Consider the following 5,640-nt stretch of genomic DNA (forward strand, 5'->3'; position numbering starts at 1 on the left):
GAAGAATTTAACCAAAACCAAATTTTAAAACAGGTGCTTTTAATTGCATCAAAATCCATGCTCTACTGCACTATAGCGATCAGAAGTTTTGCCTAACTTACTGGGGAAAAACCCGCAGCAATTCAGTCCAAATCAAGGATTTCTTTTAGATTTTGCTGGGATCCATGGAAAGGGTCTTGAGAGGCTACATCTACATTGCTTTGCTACATTATTTCTGAGGACTGCCACAGAAGACTCCTGCAAATCTCAAGGGACTTACAGACCACAGAAGTCTTGTCCCAGCATGACACTACAAGTGGTACCTTCAGGACAGGCATGTGTCCCAACGCTTCTTGTGCTGTCTCCCATACCCTCCAAACATTTGTTCTCCCTCTAAGACATTTACAACAGGTCTAAGGTGTATGTAAGGTGGCTGCTAGGCTCCTGTCTTCAAGCAACACAGTCGCAGCCCCAGGCACTGAGAGAGATGAGCTTGTGTGTGGCTGCTTATTACTGGTGTTCACTGTGTGTGCTCCAAAATGGATTTCAACTTCATCAAGAGAAAGAAGTTTGACAGTCAGTGCTGACTTTGGCTGTACCTCATTTAGGCCAAGAAATCTCTTGGGCTTATCATAGACAAGTCAATCTAGAAGACAGAAGTAAATCAGGACAATTTGGATTCCAAGACAGCAGCAGAGAAAAAGAAGTTGTATCCTGATGTGATGGTTCGTGTTCACATCTGTGCACACCGCTGCCCAAAAGCTGCAGGCATTATTCACCATGGAGATGCTTCCTGTTACTTGGCATTGTCCTCCACAGCAGGTTTAACCTGCTTTTCCAAGCTTACCAGGGGAAAAAGCCTGCTTGGCAGGATTTAAGTGAGTTATGTGGACACTGGAGAGACTCCTAGTTGCAAGACAGATATTGAAATTCCACTTGTGTGGGCCAAGCTATGGATATCCATGCCTAAGTTCTGTACTGACATTTACATTCTGGCCAGTCTGAGGGAGACAAATGAGCCTACCAAGATAAGGCAAATTGATTCAAGTGTCACGTCTTATAGAAGTAACCCAGTGTTCAGAACACTGCTGTAGCAGGGCTCAGCACCTGATGTCTCTGGTTCTGGATCCCTTCCAAATATCCTTTGTGCTGGGGTTTGAAAACACAGTGCCAACATGGCTGAGGCTTTCCTCATGCATAACTTTAAACACACTGCATAATATCTCTGAGGGACTTGTGGTGTACCTGAAGGTGATTGGGAGGGGAATCTGGCTGTAGCTACCATTCATGACCACAGAGAATATAAAAATGTTTATGGTGAAAGTACAGAGCACTTGTCAGGAGTGCCATAAGGTTTCTGTGCTTTCCCAGAGGTCAATTGCTGTTATAAGAAGTGATGATAATGACTTCATTGTCCATGACTATGCACCCAAAGAGGAAGGAGATAGAAACTGAGAGCAAGGTCTACACCACTGGACCTGGATGCCAGATTACCTTTAAATCTAGTCCCTCACAGTCTGTATCTGGAAGCTTGAAGAGACTTGGTTCATCTGAATGTGTGCATACAAGAGGACACAGATCTGATCCCCAAGGACTTCAGGGATAGAGGACAAAACTGTGTTTCACATCTGACAGAGATCCTGTATAGCAAATTTTTAGGAAAGAAGCTACAGGCTTGGAATCAACAGAACTCAGAAATCAACTAGGAACATATCAAAGGCTCTAGGAGGATCAGAAGGGTTGAATGTATCTATCAGTGATTTTTGGCTTTGAACAATCTGAAACTGGAAGCTGAGCAAACATAAGCAAAAAATGATGAAAACCCCCACCAAGCTGAGGCACTCCTCAGAATTGCTCTAATTAATCTGTACAAAGGAAATGCAGAGGGGTAATTCAACAACGAAACCTTCTTTTATCAGAAGCTATATAAATTTATAGATAAATACAATACTTAATCCATGGACATCACAATTTGAGATGATGTTTTGGGATCATTTTATCCCAAAATAAAATTCAGAAAGCTCAGCGTTAATACCTTAACTTCTTCTGGTAAATTTCAGACATCCCGTCAAGTAAAGAAGGAAACTGTTTTTCACATTATGGTATTTGAAATAATCAAAACTGGTACATAAAATTATTACTCCTATCACCAGCGAACAATTTACCTTATTGGAAATCTTAGTAATGCATTGACTCTTTTCCTTTAGAAACTAGACTCTATTCCCATATCCTCTGAATGCTGTGATTTCATCAGCTAAAAGGTAAAATGAAGTTAAAATGTACTCACTTATTTTATTTCTCACTTCATTTAATTTTTCTCCAAGGCATTTAGCTTCGGCAAACCTGTCAATTCAAGCATAATTATACCAAATTATTCTAAAGAATACCTAGTTAAACTAGTTGTTCACAATAAAATACAGAATTATTCAGGTCTACATTTTGATTTGTAAGTAGAACTAGTTGGAAACAATTTTTCATCAGAAAAGATTGTCTGGTCTAAAAGAAACCATTTCTGAAAGAAACCATGCAACAAATATGTTTACTAGATAGAAAAAAGAAATCGATTTAATTTTTTAAGTTTTAAAAATTATGTTATTTCAATTCTAATGATTGGATTATCTTAATCATATTACACGACAATATTAATTTTCATATGCTACATTATGTGCAATGTTTTAACATACTGCTATATAAAAAATAAAATTAAAAAAAATCCAAGCAAAGTCAAAACAGAATGTTTGAAAGTATTGGAACTTCTGCTCACCAGGAATTTTCAAATTTGAGTCTGCAATTTACATATTGCTGACAATCACTGTTTGTGCTGTGTGAAAATGTACATTCCAGTTGCTAAGAAACCTCTCAAACAGAAATATAAGTGTGACAAAACTCAATTATTCTGTTCTTCTACAGATAGTTCTTATGTGAATGCAGACTTTCAGATAGTATTCAGCTACTGCTCAAATACCAATAAAAGCCTAGGCTAGCCACATGAAGATATGCAAATAGCAAGCAAGAAGCAGGCTGAGGACGGAAATAAAACAATGAATCAGGCTTTGGAAACTCCTTTTTCGTAGTATGCAAACAGCTTGACCTCAAATCAAAACTGGAAATTAGTGGTTTTAAAGTGTGAAATTCCCAGCAGGTATGTTTCTAAATTAATTGACTGACCACTTCCTCATTATATTCAAATAATCAAATGTTCACATGGTATGTAAAATATTCTAATGGTCAGAAGTTTCTTTTTTAGCTTGCAACTGCTCACTGTATGTCTTGCTGCTTACGAAATGTGTCATATCTAAGTATATCCTTAAGAAACAGCTGCCTACAGAGCCTTACAAATATATTTATATTTACATTCCCTACTGTCTGCCAGAACTGCCTTCTCCTTTCGTTCTTTTTTCTGTCAGTTTTCTGATCTTTTACAGCAGTTGCTGTCATAATTATTCTCTTACACTTATTTATCTCAGTACTATATAAAACTGTTTAGGACAAATAGCATACATATCAGGCTTTCAAATACCAAGGATATTCGCTGTAAAAATAATAACAGTCAATTTAATGTACAACGGCAAGGCCTGAAGAGTCTCTGAGAGAACTGAGGCTTGTTCAAGGAAATATCCATTGTAACAGTCTAAATAGTAATCGCTGAAAATGTAGAAGAATGATTTGCTGCATTGTGACCTTTGTTGTAGGATATTAGGCTTAATATGAAAATCTGAATTGTTACTTGGATGTGTACGAGTTGAACCTTGCTGAATGTGGAGGCAGAACTGTAATACTTAATTTTCAAGCAAGCCTTCAGCTGATCTGGAAGAGTCTTGGTCTAGCCAAAGTAACTGAGGAAATCCACAAATTGTATTTCTGTCTAACTCAAATAATGGCAAAACAGAGTAAAGAAATACAACTTTCCCCTGGGGAGGTGAGGTTTGGAAAATTGCCCCTACTCAATTAGTCCATTTCCCTGTAAAACTGGAACAAGTTAGAATTTCAGGTGCCAGCATTCGTATCTGCTCACAAACATTTGCTTTCAAGGCTGAATTCAACATGGCTAAATGGCTGAAGCTGGTTCCTCAGCACTTACTGTTTCTTACACAAAGAAGGCAGAAGCTTTTGAAGCATCTGTGAGACACATATATAAGCTTTCCACTGCTGTTGGCTTAAAGCACCCAAGCAGGCCTTGTAGATTGTGTAAAGATCAAAGGGAAACACCCCAAAGTACCTCTCTCTTAAAAACTTTCCCTCAGTTCCCATGAGCCAAATACTAAGTTCATCAATTACTTAGTAATTCCTGAAGAAAATCTCCTGTTGACTGTTGACTCTGATTCATGTTCACGGAGAGATTTAGCTGGACAAGTTGAAGCCAGCTATCTATCCAGACCTTATTCATATGTTACTGTCAATAGTTGAATGGGCCATGCATCTGTTTCTCAAACACCACAGTTTATAAACTGGCACAATAACATAAACTGAAATTTGGCATTAATTTATGACAGTCCAACAAATTCCATCTGTGACTATGAATCATAGTCAAACAAAATAAACCAGATAAAGACAAAAGATTTGACTCCAATATTGAAAGAGAAAAGGCTAGTTCTGATACTCCTCTAACAGAAAGGTGATATTATCTAGCATAAAGGTGATATTGCTATGAATAGTGATGAGTAAACAATTATACTGCTAGCTGAAAAGAGTTCATGTGTATCCTACATGCAGACAACTCCATAGAAAGGCTGAAGTTGCCAAATCATGGCTTGTATTACCTACCAGATAAATATTCCGTGATGAAACCCCAAAGTGAATTTATCCACTAATTTTAGTGGAACAAGTATTTTTGCAAAGATTTCACTCTTTGAATGTAAACGCCAGCAATTAAAAATTGAACATTTTGAAAAACAAATCTCTAACTCATAATGTAAATCAAGACAAACTCAGAGGCTGCCTAATGAGAAACTGGAGACATTTAGTGAATTAAATGAACACTCACTCATTTTTAATTATTAGAAATTACAACAATAACTGACCTAAGTGAAATTCATCCTTTCCATGAAACTCATAGGTACTGAAAAAACAAGTTGGCTGCTAATCAGCGGAAACTCAGAAAACAAGGAAAGAAGAAAGTGTAAAAAATTAATGGAGAACAACAAAATGAAATCTAGATTTACATCACCTCTGTAAGCTCAGTAGAATTTTATTTCTGGAAATATTGACTATGATGGGATTTAAAAGCTTCGTGCGGCATGCAATATTACATTGGAGTGGCTCAGCTGGGAAGATTTCTTGGTAGTGTATTTCACCAGAAAATGACATGCATTTTCCTCCTCCTCAGAGAAACAATGCTAAGAGAACATGGTTGCATTGAGAAACAGGATATTATTAAGTTCTCTGGAAGTGAAGTATAGGAACTTCAGATTGCAGAAATGGGATTCTGTCTGGGCATAAACAGAATTTTTTAAGCAGGGCAGCAGTTATTAATGTACAGAAGAAAAATGAAAAGGATTTGCTTTGTATTAACTGCAAACTAAGGTGTAGAAGATCACCTTTTCTATCTTACAAAGTCACTTCCCATCGTAATAGGATAGCTTGAATCTGTTGTTTTTCGCTTGTTTAAGGCTGGTCCACTGCTTAAAGCGGATGGCAGACACTCTCTGTTAACCCCTTCCT

The 5,640-nt window shown here is 37.4% G+C and overlaps 1 pseudogene; it reads left to right on the plus strand.

Moving 5' to 3' along the window:
• Nucleotides 1-471: 471 nt before the first annotated feature.
• On the plus strand, nt 472-1,434 carry LOC104158549 (annotated as a pseudogene).
• Nucleotides 1,435-5,640: the final 4,206 nt, after the last annotated feature.

Source organism: Cariama cristata, unplaced genomic scaffold, assembly GCF_000690535.1.
Source record: "Cariama cristata isolate BGI_N322 unplaced genomic scaffold, ASM69053v1 scaffold32532, whole genome shotgun sequence".
NCBI lineage: Eukaryota > Metazoa > Chordata > Aves > Cariamiformes > Cariamidae > Cariama > Cariama cristata.